The sequence below is a fragment of the Thalassophryne amazonica genome, chromosome 7 (assembly GCF_902500255.1).
Source record: "Thalassophryne amazonica chromosome 7, fThaAma1.1, whole genome shotgun sequence".
In the NCBI taxonomy this organism is placed as follows: Eukaryota; Metazoa; Chordata; class Actinopteri; order Batrachoidiformes; family Batrachoididae; genus Thalassophryne; species Thalassophryne amazonica.
In genome coordinates, this window is record NC_047109.1 from 1,329,959 (window position 1) to 1,345,685 (window position 15,727).

Consider the following 15,727-nt stretch of genomic DNA (forward strand, 5'->3'; position numbering starts at 1 on the left):
GCGGCTCGCTCTCCAGCGCCCGCAAGGATTAAAGCCGGCGCTCCTGGACTTCCTACCACCGCCAAACACCCCCCAGGTGGACACGACAAACTGATTCTCTGTGAAGCAAAGAGACAGTGAGGTAAGTCAACAGATACAACTATATCTTCCAATAAACACTCTTCAGCCAGCACCTTCTTCACAGACAAATCAGCCCTCATGCCACCTGGAGAGCAAAGAAAAGAACACCAAAACATCCAGCTACGCCCCCCCCCAACACACAACACAGAAATCTTGCTTGTTTGTGGATGACCAAATACTTATTTTTATACCATAATTTACAAATAAATTCTTTCATTCTTTTTTTCTCATTTTGTATCATAGTTGAAGTGTAAATTACAAACCTCTGTCATCTTTCTAAGTAGGAGAACTTGTACAATCAGGGACTGACTAAATACTTTTTGGCCCCACTGTAAACATAATAATTCTGACAGCTGGGGAATCACTTGTAATTATTATTTGTTTTATTGATTAAGTGATTGATTGAATCATTTATCCTGCTGTTCCCAACTCTGTCCAGCTGGTGGCAGTATTGCACTGAAATACACCACCAAGTAAAATAATTCACGGCATTTTGCAGCAGTTGTTATCGTGATACGGTTACCTTAAAGTGTTCTCAGTAAGCAGCAGTGAACATGTGAATGAAGACTCAGGAGCCGACAAAAAACTTCTGGTAATACTACAAAATATATATTTGCTTTTAGTCAAGTGTACTTTGAACGAAGCGTTTTATTTTGAGGCGCGTTTTGTCATATGTCCTCACAAAGATAATACCGTCGTTACGAGCGTCGTTAGACTTTAGCCGTTAGCTTGCTGCTCGTCTCTGTTACTGACTTTATCTAAAGTGAAAGTCAGCTCTATTTAGGGTGACCAAATGTCCGTATTTCCCGGGACATGTCCGTATTTCACGTTCTGTGCCGGGCATCCCGGGTTTTTTTTTTTAAAGTGAGGAAATGTCCTGGTTTTTAAATTACCTTCATTGGACCATTAAATTTACAGGCACTAGGGCACTGCGCACGGCGCTGCGTGTGACGTAATCCATGAGCCGCGTCAGTGAGGGCAGCCCTGTTCTTAATCAGAATGTAGACAGCGTGACTGTCAGTACGCAAGCAACATGCCGAAGTGAAAGTGTATGTTTACCGACGATTTACAAAAGCGTTTCCCCGCTTTCAGACCGGGTCGAGACAAATGGGAAGCCTTGTGCACAGTGTGCAAAGCAGGCGCATATGTCTCGGTGTCCAATGGAGGTGCAAGGGATCTGAAAAGCCACCTGGACACCGAGAAGCATAAAACAGCTGTCCGAGGTGAGAGTAGTGCTAGCTCGATCACACAGTACTTTGTCAAACCAGGGGACGAGGATGCAGTGAATGCAGCGGAGGCTGCATGGTCATTTCACACAGTGAAACATCACAACAGATATCGATCTATGGACTGCACAAGTTCATTGTTGAAAAACACCCTCCCCGATTCAGACACAGCCAAAAAGTTTAGTTGTGCCCGAACTAAGACCGAGGCTATTGTTGACGGTGTTCTGGCACCTCATTCTGTAGACGTGGCGCACGAAGCGCTCAAAAACATCCCATTTTGTGGTGTAAGCACTGATGGAAGTAATCACGGTGCGGTGAAAATCTTCCCCATAATTATTCAGTACTTTGATTGGAAGGAGGGTGGTGTGCAGAGTAAACTAATTCAAGTGCAAGATACACCAAACGAGACTGCAACCACCATCGCCAATTACCTAATGGAAACATTGACAAAAAACAATTTGGCTTCCAAATGCGTCGCATTTACTGGCGACAATTGCAACACTAATTTTGGTGGAACCCGGCGTGACGAAGGGGGAAATAATGTATTTGCAAATTTGAAGAGAATGCTACAAAACAAAACATTGATTGGCGTGGGTTGCCCAGCGCATATTCTTAACAACTGTGTCCATCACGGGGCAGACAGACTTGATGTGGACATTGAGAATATAATTTTTAAAATCTACCAGTACTTCCACATTTACACTGTGCGCACAGAGTCCCTCAAAGAGTATTGCGATTTTGTGGATGTTGAATACAGGAGGATGCTGTCACACAGCAAGACCAGGTGGCTCTCTCTGTTCCCAGGCATAGAGAGGATGCTGCAGATGTTCCCTGATTTAAAAGCATGCTTTTCATCTCAGGAAAAGCCACCCATGATGATTAAGGGATTTTTTTTTGAAAACCCATTTAGTGAGATATACTTGTGGCACATGCACTCACTCATGTCCGTCTTCCACAATCACATTCAAGAAATGGAAAGGGAGAACAACTCCATCATGGAGGTTAAGAAAATATTGAGCAGCATCCACTACATTCTTATTGAACGGAAGAACAACAATTTCATGTCCCTCAAAGTTAAGGGACTGCTTGCCGAAAATCGCAGAGGACTTGAAGAGGGCTGTGACAAGTTCATAGCTGATGTGCTCGGCATGTACAATTCATGTTTGGAGTATCTGGAGAAGTGGATGACACCTATGGAAGAGTTCTCACCATTCATGTGGATGGACATGAGTGAGCCACCAAAGTGGAATGATGTGGAGACCTGCATCAAGTACCTTGGAGAAAAGGGGGTGCCAATTGATGATGTTAAATGCTTTGACCAAGTTGCTAATCTGAAGAAATTCATAGAAAGCTGCAGTGATGATGACGCATTCATGGGCCTGCAGGTGCAGCAGAAGTGGACCAAATACTTTGAGAAGGCCAAAAGCATTGGATGCTACTCAGAACTGCTGAAGATTGCACAGTTTGTTTTTGCACTTCCTCCTCACAATGCAAATGTGGAGAGAGTTTTTTCACTGATGCAGAGCCAGTGGACAAAGGAGAGGAACCAGCTCTCAGTTGAATCATTGAAAGGGATCCTATTTGTGCAATACAATTTCAAAAATATGTCTTGCAAGGACTTTCATACATATGTGTTGAGCCACAAGAAACTGCTGAGAAAGATCAGCTCTACAGCAAAATATAAATGGGCAAAGAAGGACGAGGAAGAAAAACCAGATGAAGAGGAGGAAAAACCAAACGAAGAGGAAGATGAGGATTAAGCAGGATATTTTTGTTGGTATTTTTGTATTTTTGCTAATACACAAGGTATTTTTTTTTGTTAATTGGCTAATTTGTTAATTTATTTTTTCCAATAGCTGATTGTTAATTAGCTCATTTGTTAATTTATTTTTTTCCAATAGCCTACAGAACAGACAATATTTCGTTCATTACTGAGGGTAACTGAGTATCATGTGTTATTTGGAGTTGAGAGTTATTGTTAACTTTTGTTGTTAAGTGAGGGATGTTTAGATGAGACATTATTTCTTTCATTGTGCTATTCCTTCATTACAGGAAATGTTAACTTAAGCATTTTGAATAAATGCATTTTGAATAAAATTATCATTTGTTATTGGAGTTTTTATTGTTGACTTTTACTGAAAAGCATTTTTAATAAACCAACTGTAAATAATCATGTTATTGTAGGATTATGTGGGCCTATGTTAAGTGAGTGTATGCCACAGTATATGTGCCCCCCCCCCCCCCCCCCCCCCCCCGGCTCCAAGGTGTCCTGGTTTTCCCAAATGAAAATATGGTCACCCTAACTTTATTGTCAAATATGCTATACATGCTCGACATACAGCACAGATTAAATTTCAGGCCTCTCAGACCCAGAGTATAGAATAAAAACTACTACTAAGCTAAGTAAAACATTTACGTTAAGTATTACTGATTTACAAAATAAAAATAATATAAAACATTATAAACAGTGTAGGTTGTGTAAGTATAACAGTATGATGCTGTTGTGCAAATGGTAAATGGCAAAAGTGTACTATTGTAAACAGTATAATAATAATTATTATTATTATAAATAATATTATAATATTATTAATAATAATTATTATTATTGAGCTGCTGCCCCCGTGACCCGACTCTGGATAAAGCGGAAGAAAATGGATGGATGGATGGATGGATAATACATTTTATTTGTATAGCGGTTTTCTGGACACTCAAAGACGCTTTACAACCAAGAAAAAAGAGATAAAAACAATAAGAGAAAACACAATTAAAAATCAGGGCTATACATTAAAAACTAACTTAAACAGGTGGGTTTTGAGTTCTTTCTTGAAGGAGGGGAGGTCGGGGCAGGCACAGAGTGGTTGGGGCAGAGAGTTCCAGAGGGTAGGGGCGGCAATGGAGAAGGCTCTGTCTCCCCAGGTTCGGAGCCTGGTCTTACAGGGAAAGGACAAAAGGTTTCTGTCAGAGGAGCGGAGAGAGTGTGGCGGTAGAGGAGATCAGTGAGATATGTGGGGGCCAGGTTATGGAGGGCTTATGGAGTATGACGTTAAATACGATAGTGCAGTGGATAACAGTGTAATACAGTATAACAGTGTAATACAGTGGTGCAAGTGGCAATATACTGATATTTTTGTTTATTTATATAGCGCCAAATATACTGATGATAGTGCAATGACTGTGTACTAATGTATCAGTACAGGTGGTCCTGATGTGGATGCAATAGTGCATTGGGGGAGGATAAAGTGAGGTGTGCGTGGGCATGCAGGGTCACTAGGGGGACGACTGGGGGCAGAGCAGGGAGGGAATTTAGCATCCTGACTGCCTGGTGGAAGAAACTGTCTTTGAGCCTGCTGGTTTTGGCCCAGAGACTCTGCAGTCTCCTCCCCGACGGCAGAAGAGTAAAAAGACTGTGAGTTGGGTGGGTGGGGTCACCTGCCATCCTGGTGGCTTTGCAGGTGAGGCAGGTGTGGTAGATGTCCAGCAGAGAGGTGAGAGGAACACCGATGATCTTCCCAGCTGCTTTCACAGTGCACAGTGCAGGATACGGTGCAGGCACCATACCACACAGTGATGCTGCTGGTCAGGATGCTCTCGATGGTACCCCTGTAGAAGGAGTACATAATGGGGGTCAGGGCTCTTGCTTTCCTCAGTTTCCGCAGAAAGTAGAGTCGCTGTTGGGCTTTTTTTGGCCAGATATGTGGTGTTGATGTTCCAGGACAGGTCTTGGGAGATGTGTACACCCAGGAACTTTGTGCTGCTCCCCAGCTCCACTTCAGCGCCGTTGATGGTTAGTGGAGCATGCTGAGCGGGCTCTCTCCTGAAGTCCACGACAATCTCCTTCGTCTTCTCCATGTTCAGGTGGAGATTGTTGTCTGTGCACCACGTGGCCAGGCGGCTCACCTCACTCCTGTAGCTTGTCTCATCGTTGTTGTTGATGAGACCCACCACAGTCGTGTCGTCTGAGAACTTGATGAAGAGGTTGGAGTTGGATGTAGGTGTGCAGTCGTGGGTTAGCAGAGTGAAGAGGAGGGGGCTCAGCACACATCCTTGGGGGGCTCCTGTGTTCAGCGTAATGGTGCTGGAGGTGTTGCTGCCGACCCAAACTGCCTGTGGTCTCCCCGTCAGAAAGTCCAGCAGCCAGTTGCACAGGGAGGTGTTGAGTCCCAGCTGGACTAGTTTGTGGATGAGCTAAACTTTACAGACTAACTTTACACATGGGAAATACCCCTCTTTTTAAAGGCCCAAAGCTCAGAAACCCTTAAGATTTTTCACCTAAAAGTTTGCATGTACTCATTCTACATGTAGATGCAAACACTTTTTTTTTTCTTTTTCTTTTTTTTTTGTCAAATCTGAGTCGGTCACCATGGGACTTCTGAAGAAACGTCATACGTTAAGTGTTTTAAACTCCGGGTCATTCCATTTGAAATCACCAGAACTTCCAGCTTGATGGTCTCAGAAGTACTTAGTTCTTTGATATTTTGTAGTCTGGGGTAGTAGAGGATAATAGCAGTTGGTTTTAGCTCAATATCTCTCTCTGTTCAGATTTCATGGGGGTTTGAAAAAGGGGGCGTGTCAGCGTTAACCATCTATGGCCCGTTTGTGAGCATTTTCAACTGCTTTTATTTCGAAATTTAAACAAGATATTATGTCCATTGTTTCAGAATATGTTTATGTCTCAAATTCTTTGTAGAAAATACCAAAAGCACCATTAACCCCTTGTGGACTGTACTGTTGCCAAACAAAAAGTGAAATTTGATTAACGTGGTCAGAAAATGAGCCATTTTATGGGTGTATTTTCTTACACACTGTCATTTGAAAGCTCTTGAGTACTACAAAATAAAACCAAAGCAAAGACGGAACAAACATCCCTTCATAGAAAACAATGGCATGCTTTTTAAGAAAGAACATGTTTCAGCAGATCCCTGTAATGTACAGCAAATGTACAAAAAATGTACACTGATGTTACATTAAATCACACATATGACTTTTTTGAAATATACTGGTGGAACCCATTTATATACTGGTGGAACCTTAAACATGATGAATGTATTATCTTGCTGGACTTAGCAGAGAATTATTCCTTTATAGTGCAGGATACTACTACTACATGTGTGATTTAATGTAACATCAGTGTACATTTTTTGTACATTTGCTGTACATCACAGGGATCTGCTGAAACATGTTTTTTTCTTAAAAAGCATGCTATTGTTTTCTATGTTCATTGTTCAGATAAGATGGGACCTGATTATTCAAAACCTTATAAGTAAGAAGAAGAATTTTAAATTCTATTCTAGAATTAACAGGAAGCCAATGAAGAGAGGCCAATATGGGTGAGATATGCTCTCTCCTTCTAGTCCCCGTCAGTACTCTAGCTGCAGCATTTTGAATTAACTGAAGGCTTTTCAGGGAACTTTTAGGACAACCTGATAATAATGAATTACCGTAGTCCAGCCTAGAGGAAATAAATGCATGAATTAGTTTTTCAGCATCACTCTGAGACAAGACCTTTCTAATTTTAGAGATATTGTGTAAATGCAAAAAAGCAGTCTTACATATTTGTTTAATATGCGCTTTGAATGACATATCCTGATCAAAAATGACTCCAAGATTTCTCACAGTATTACTAGAGGTCAGGGTAATGCCATCCAGAGTAAGGATCTGGTTAGACACCATGTTTCTAAGATTTGTGGGGCCAAGTACAATAACTTCAGTTTTATCTGAGTTTAAAAGCAGGAAATTAGAGGTCATCCATGTCCTTATGTCTGTAAGACAATCCTGCAGTTTAGCTAATTGGTGTGTGTCCTCTGGCTTCATGGATAGATAAAGCTGGGTATCATCTGCGTAACAATGAAAATTTAAGCTATGCCGTCTAATAATACTACCTAAGGGAAGCATGTATAAAGTGAATAAAATTGGTCCTAGCACAGAACCTTGTGGAACTCCATAATTAACCTTAGTCTGTGAAGAAGATTCCCCATTTACATGAACAAATTGTAATCTATTAGATAAATATGATTCAAATCACCGCAGCGCAGTGCCTTTAATACCTATGGCATGCTCTAATCTCTGTAATAAAATTTTATGGTTAACAGTATCAAAAGCAGCACTGAGGTCTAACAGAACAAGCACAGAGATGAGTCCACTCTCTGAGGCCATAAGAAGATCATTTGTAACCTTCACTAATGCTGTTTCTGTACTATGATGAATTCTAAAACCTGACTGAAACTCTTCAAATAGACCATTCCTCTGCAGATGATCAGTTAGCTGTTTTACAACTACCCTTTCAAGAATTTTTGAGAGAAAAGGAAGGTTGGAGATTGGCCTATAATTAGCTAAGATAGCTGGGTCAAGTGATGGCTTTTTAAGTAATGGTTTAATTACTGCCACCTTAAAAGCCTGTGGTACGTAGCCAACTAATAAAGATAGATTGATCATATTTAAGATCGAAGCATTAAATAATGGTAGGGCTTCCTTGAGCAGCCTGGTAGGAATGGGGTCTAATAGACATGTTGATGGTTTGGATGAAGTAACTAATGAAAATAACTCAGACAGAACAATTGGAGAGAAAGAGTCTAACCAAATACCGGCATCACTGAAAGCAGCCAAAGATAACGATACGTCTTTGGGATGGTTATGAATAATTTTTTCTCTAATAGTTAAAATTTTATTAGCAAAGAAAGTCATGAAGTCATTACTAGTTAAAGTTAAAGGAATACTCGGCTCAATAGAGCTCTGACTCTTTGTCAGCCTGGCTACAGTGCTGAAAAGAAACCTGGGGTTGTTCTTATTTTCTTCAATTAGTAATGAGTAGTAAGATGTCCTAGCTTTACGGAGGGCTTTTTTATAGAGCAACAGACTCTTTTTCCAGGCTAAGTGACGATCTTCTAAATTAGTGAGACGCCATTTCCTCTCCAACTTACGGGTTATCTGCTTTAAGCTGCGAGTTTGTGAGTTATACCACGGAGTCAGGCACTTCTGATTTAAAGCTCTCTTTTTCAGAGGAGCTACAGCATCCAAAGTTGTCTTCAATGAGAATGTAAAACTATTGACGAGATACTCTATCTCACTTAGAGTTTAGGTAGCTACTCTGCACTGTGTTGGTATATGGCAAGCTTCCTCACAAAGAACAACTTGTCCGGAAAGCCCTCACAGTATGTGGGTACCCACGATGGTCCCTGGACAAAGTGCAGAAGTCCCAGAGAACAAAGAGACCAGATAGACAGGAGACGGAGACAAGAAGAAGAGTGTCTGTCCCTTATTTAGCAGGAGTAGGGGAAAAACTACAGAGGATCTTCAGACAGCACAAAATCCCAGTTTACTTTAAACCGGTTAACACCTTGAGACAGAAATTAGTTCACCCTAAGGACAGGATCCCTAGTTACAAACAGAGCAATGTAGTGTATTGTATCAGATGTCAGGAAAACTGTAACGAACACTACATAGGTGAGACTAAGCAACTTTTACACAAAAGGCTATACCAGCACTGCAGAGAGGGTGCCAGTGGACCTCAGTCTGCAGTTCAGCTCCACCTTAAAGACACTAACCACACATTTGAGGACAAGGAAGTTAAAATATTAGCCAGAGAGAAGAAATGGTTTGAGAGAGGTGTCAAGGAGGCATTCTTTGTGAAATGTTTGAAACCCAGCCTTAACCGGGGAGGGGGTCTGAGACACGCTTTATCCCCTGTTTACAATGGGGTACTCAGGTCAAATGAGTTTGTCTTTTGTTCATGGTAATGAGTCATTCACGTCATCAGCAGAGTCGTCAAGGGAGCCATCAGGAGAGGAACAGCTGCCCTGTCATTAGGAGGGTGCTAACTAGAGCACAATAGGTGCTAATTAGAGCTATTGTTTAGTCACTAGCCTATAGCAGTCTGCCTCTCGGTAGGAGGGGTCTGGTTAGGTTTAAAACTCCAGCTTTTGTGACTTCTTGATTATTCTTCTCTACAAGAGTCGAGACAAAAGTCAGACCACCAGAGCAAGAATTTTAGCTGAGGAAGCTTCTGCGATTTGAAGCGAAACGTCCTCGCGTCAAGCAACCCAGTCCAGTCGAAGATTCAAGCTTCTCTACTATGGCATGCTCTAATCTCTGTAATAAATTTTTATGGTCAACAGTATCAAAAGCAGCACTGAGGTCTAACAGAACAAGCACAGAGATGAGTCCACTGTCTGAGGCCATAAGAAGATCATTTGTAACCTTCACTAATGCTGTTTCTGTACTATGATGAATTCTAAACCCTGACTGAAACTCTTCAAATAGACCATTCCTCTGCAGATGATCAGTTAGCTGTTTTACAACTACCCTTTCAAGAATTTTTGAGAGAAAAGGAAGGTTGGAGATTGGCCTATAATTAGCTAAGATAGCTGGGTCAAGTGATGGCTTTTTAAGTAATGGTTTAATTACTGCCACCTTAAAAGCCTGTGGTACATAGCCAACTAATAAAGATAGATTGATCATATTTAAGATCGAAGCATTAAATAATGGTAGGGCTTCCTTGAGCAGCCTGGTAGGAATGGGGTCTAATAGACATGTTGATGGTTTGGAGGAAGTAACTAACGAAAATAACTCAGACAGAACAATCGGAGAGAAAGAGTCTAACCAAATACCGGTATCACTGAAAAGCAGCCAAAGGGAACGATAATGTCTTTGGGATGGTTATGAGTAATTTTTTCTCTAATAGTTAAAATTTTATTAGCAAAGAAAGTCATGAAGTCATTACTAGTTAAAGTTAAAGGAATACTCGGCTCAATACAGCCCTGACTCTTTGTCAGCCTGGCTACAGTGCTGAAAAGAAACCTGGGGTTGTTCTTATTTTCTTCAATTAGTGATGAGTAGTAAGATGTCCTATCTTTACGGTGTTTTATTTTGCACCATGTATGTGCAAAAATAAAACAAAACACTCCTCCAGGTATGTTTTTGATGAGAATATAACATCATAACTTTATTACAAGCTCAAATGTTGATGTTGCATGATAAAGGCCTTTTAATAATAACTCACTTAAAGAAATAATGGCAAAACTCACATGTAAGTAAAAAAACAAAAAATAAAAAAAACGATTAATTGAAAAAATAATCAACTGATTAATCGATTACTAAAATAATCACCGATTAAATGTGAATACGCCAGTTTTGAGTTTCTCAGTGCGCATGCGTTTTCAAAACTGGTGACAGTGTTACTTTGTGCACAGTAGAACAACGCTGTCAGTTTCTTTAGGCCCTAATTTTGTATTTTATTGACTGTACAGCCAGTGACACAGCACCCTTTTGGTGCATTTACTGGATTAGAACCGATCAAAATACTACAGGAGACAAAGAATTTTTACTTGCCAGTTTGAAGTGAGTTTTCTTTGTTTCAGAAGGCTTCATAGCCATCAAAATTCACTACAGTACGACCCCTGGCAAAAATTATGGAATCACCAGCCTTGGAGGATGTTCATTCAGTTGTTTAATTTTGTAGAAAAAAAGCAGATCACAGACATGACACAAAACTAAAGTAATTTCAAATGACAACTTTCTGGCTTTAAGAAACACTATAAGAAATCAAGAAAAAAAAATTGTGGCAGTCAGTAACGGTTACTTTTTTAGACCAAACAGAGGGAAAAAAATATGGACTCACTCAATTCTGAGGAATAAATTATGGAATCACCCTGTAAATTTTCATCCCCAAAACTAACACCTGCTAACACCTAATGTTTTCACAGTTTTTGCTCTATGGCAAGATGCATTATCATCTTGAAAAATGATTTCATCATCCCCAAACATCCTTTCAATTGATGGGATAAGTATCCAAAATATCAACGTAAACTTGTGCATTTATTGATGATGTAATGACAGCCATCTCCCCAGTGCCTTTACCTGACATGCAGCCCCATATCATCAATGACTGTGGAAATTTACATGGTCTCTTCAGGCAGTCATCTTTATAAATCTCATTGGAACGGCACCAAACAAAAGTTCCAGCATCATCACCTTGCCCAGTGCAGATTCGAGATTGATCACTGAATATGACTTTCATCCAGTCATCCACAGTCCACGATTGCTTTTCCTTAGCCCATTGTAACCTTTTTTTTCTGTTTAGGTGTTAATGATGGCTTTCGTTTAGCTTTTCTGTATGTAAATCCCATTTCCTTTAGGCAGTTTCTTACAGTTCGGTCACAGACGTTGACTCCAGTTTCCTCCCATTCGTTCCTCATTTGTTTTGTTGTGCATTTTCGATTTTTGAGACATATTGCTTTAATTTTTCTGTCTTGACGCTTTGATGTCTTCCTTGGTCTACCAGTATGTTTGCCTTTAACAACCTTCCCATGTTGTTTGTATTTGGTCCAGAGTTTAGACACAGCTGCCTGTGAACAACCAACATCTTTTGCAACATTGCGTGATGATTTACCCTCTTTTAAGAGTTTGATAATCCTTTCCTTTGTTTCAATTGACATCTCTCATGTTGGAGCCATGATTCATGTCAGTCCACTTGGTGCAACAACTCTCCAAGGTGTGATCACTCCTTTTTAGATGCAGACTAACGAGCAGATCTGATTTGATGCAGGTGTTAGTTTTGGGGATGAAAATTTACAGGGTGATTCCATAATTTTTTCCTCAGAATTGAGTGAGTCCATATTTTTTTCCCTCTGCTTGGTCTAAAAAAGTAATTGTTACTGACTGCCACAATTTTTTTTTTTCCTGATTTCTTATAATGTTTCTTAAAGCCAGAAAGTTGCCATTTGAAATGACTTTAGTTTTGTGTCATGTCTGTGATCTGCTTTTTTTCTACAAAATTAAACAACTGAATGAACATCCTCCGAGGCCGGTGATTCCATAATTTGTGCCAGGGGTTGTATACAAAATTTGACTTGCTCTTTTAAAAATTTTCTGGGGGAGCACCCCCAGACCCCCCAGAATCAAGCCCCCACCACCCTTTTATGTACCTTTTAGTTCAGGTTTTGCATTATTTTTATTTTTTTGTCTTTCTCTCCTTAGAGGCTATTTAGAATAGATTTGTATGCTGTAAAATGTGTTTATTGTATTTATTGAGGAAAAAACAGTGTGTGCCCCCACTACACCACATTTTAGGGAATTGCTGGCATTGATTTTTGCCAGGAAAAAATTTCAGTCAGGTGAAAATTTATTGCTTTAACCCATGCTTAGTCGACTAAAGGTTAGTTGCCCAACATTAGTCATCTCATCTCTGTTTCACATCAAAGGTTAAACTTGTAGATTAGCCATCCAACATGACTAAACAGTTTTTACAGGCATAAGTGGCATCGCCAGTGGCGTTGCTAAGAAATGACTCCAGTGCGCAAGAGTTTTGTTTACTTCTGGGTTGGTTCTCTGCTATAAACATGTCCAAGTCCACCACACCAGACGAGAAGTGCTCCCAGCCTCGGTGTCCGTAAACATCTCCAGTGGATTATTCCAGTCCCAGAACACCCGCTCCCGCCCCAAGTCTCTCCTTCCTTCCTGCTCCATCAATCAGTGGTACATGATAGCCGCACTGAAATTTTGTCGACTGAAATAAGATTAGCTTCCACTGAAACAGGCTAAAAACTTTAGTCGGCTAACGTGAAAATTTAGCGGAGAAGCGCTTTGTGCAATGACTAAGGTCAAAAGACGAGTTGACGAAGTGAGTTTAGTCGACTAAACAAGATTAGACTGCTTTATGAAACCAGGCCCTGGAGTCAAATATGTTTTTGTAGCTGAGGTTTAAAGGTACCAGAGGCTGCAAAGTGCAGTTTGAAGTGTCCCCAGGTTGGAATCCCGGTCTGGGAGACCTTTGGTGCACGTCTGTCCCTGTTTCCTGTCTTTCTTTGTCTCTATAATTATAATAAAAGCTGAAAAATACCCAAAAAGTCCAGATAAGATATTTAATGGTGATCTGTTGGAGGACACAGGAGGATGCTGCTCAGAAGACAACTCGTGTGTTGATGAATCGCACACTGAAGGACTTTGTGCACTATGTGGAGACACATGATGTCCTCTTTCTGTCCACAGATGGAGAACTACAGGAAGGCGCGTACGGTGGAGCAACCGTGCATCTGTCCCTTCACCGACCTGCCCACAGATACTCCCAAAGTCCACGTCAAAGACGGCAGCAAGCTCCGCAACCTGCTCCGCTTCGCTCTCAGTCACATGGGTGCCAAAAAGCCCATAGTGGCCGAGGAAGAGAGAGGACTTCCCACAGCTGATGAAAGTGGCGTGGCTGCAGAGAGACAGGAAGTGCCAGGTCCAGCGATCAGCCAGCAGATCGTTTTTACAGCCAGCGGGAAGGGCGTGTCCAAAGCCATCACGTGTGCGGAGATCATGAAGCGGCGGCTGAAGAAGCTCCACCAGCTGACCAGGCTGCTGTACTGCACCGTGGTGGAGGAGTGGGAGCCGCTGGAGCCTGCCGCCGGCCTCTCTGGCCTCGACAGCCTCACCGTCAGCAGAAACCTCCCGCCATCTGGATCCTGCTTTCCTGTGAACCGCTAGACTGCAGCCAGCCCGGGTACCAGGCGCCGGGCTGCTACGACGCCCTGTGGGCCCAGAACGCCCGCCGGGAGGAGGCCGGGGGCTTCAGTGGACAGAAACAAGGACAGAGGAGAAAGAAAGGAGGCGGAGTCAGAGGCAAGGGAGCGCCTGGCCATCAGAAGGGGCGACTGTGACGGCCGGCGGAAGGCCAGAACTGATTTCCATGTTCACACACAGACTGGCTTCAGGTGTTTAAGCTCATTGGATTGTTGCTTTTGACTGTTGCTCAACATTTTCTAGACATCACCAAGTTACCATCACTGACTGCTCGTGTCCCACTGATTTAGTTGTTTCTCGCTGGCTGTTAATTGACTGTTAACCTTCTAAGCGCTTCTCATATTTTAAAGGGGCTTTTTCAGTTTGTTTGGCCAACAGTACAAAATACAAGTCTTCTTATACTTCTACTAATGGTAATCTGAAGTTCACCAAGTTGAGTCTGGGCTGGTTTAAAAACAGTTTAAAGAGGTTTAATCCAGTTTGCTCTCGATATGGAACGTATGACATCAGTTATCAAGTACAAACAGATTTTTCATTTCATCACATTCAAGCCCTCTACAAAGTTTATCGCTTGGTTTTAAGCTCATTTAAAACCTCCTGAGTCTGTTTAAAAACACTTAGTTTGATCTAAAGTAAAGCCTAAAAGGGGATAAATCATCACATTTTAGAAGTTTGACGTTTTTTCTTCATGAATGACGCTGAGCAGTTACTAAGTTGTCAGAAGTATTGATGATTAGTTTTTAGGCTGATTTCTGTTTGTTTGGTCATAAATTGTTTTTTCCTGAATTCTGCCTCATGAGATCATCATCATGTGACTTTGATGATTTACAGCCTGATTGGTTAATCAGTTTACCTCACAGACAGATGAGATAGTTTTGAACTGAAGCTAACCGGTTTAGTTCATCTCTAACCTGTTTGCTTCGTCAGAGTGTTTCTGTGGACTGTTGTGGTGATTGACTAAACTTTTATCTTCAGTTGACTTTTTTTTGGAGCTTGGAATCTGTTTTCTTGTTTTCAAACCAATAAAAAAGTTACATTTGTACCACATGGAATCTTTTTCCAGTTTTTCCTTTAATATCTGTGCAGCGTTCATTCTTTGGTTTATCTGTTTCAAAACTAAATCAGAAATCAGACACACACATACCCCCCCTCCCAAAAAAAAATTGTTTGTTTGTCTTAATTCTTTACTGTTTTTGCATTTTGGTTTTAAAACAGAAACAAAATTACCCTATTTTTGTTGTAATTTTGTTTTGAAATGGAAAAACCGAAGAATGAATGATACACAGATTCTGTGCTCGTAGAAAAAATTTAGATTTATATTAATTCCTTGATTGGTTGAAAAAAATGTTACATGGGTTGCATTTATGGGTGATTCTTTAACTACGGGCACTATTGGCCTTGTAAATGTAATTTCCACCACACCATTGCCTTACAATATAAAGCGCCTTGGGGCAACTGTTTGTTGTGATTTGGCGCTATATACATGTGCTCTGATGTCACTGTTTATCTCCATAGAAACTACCCAAACAATCTTTCATACAAACTGTTTAAAGGGACATTACAGTGTTGTGGTGGAAATCACGGCCATAGTGTGGGACAACTACTTTTGTTTAAAAAAAATCACAACAGTTGTATGACATTGAATACCCCAATTATGTTTTGATTATTTTACTGATTTTATTCAGAGATATTTCAAAACATTAGAAAAAATGTTTCTTTACCATTCATTTCTATAATTGAAGATCAAAAGTCTGGGTGTGGGACAAGCACAAAACGGCAATGTTTGCATATAATGATGCTGAAAAAAGGTGAAAAAGTCATCATAGACTACTAGAACAAATTTCTTAACACACTTTCATTGTAAAGATAACTATAAAAGTGTGAAA

General features: G+C 40.8%; 1 pseudogene; it reads left to right on the plus strand.

The window, feature by feature from the left end:
• The first annotated feature begins 618 nt into the window (after positions 1-618).
• Positions 619-14,777, plus strand: LOC117513541 (annotated as a pseudogene).
• The last annotated feature ends 950 nt before the right edge of the window (positions 14,778-15,727 follow it).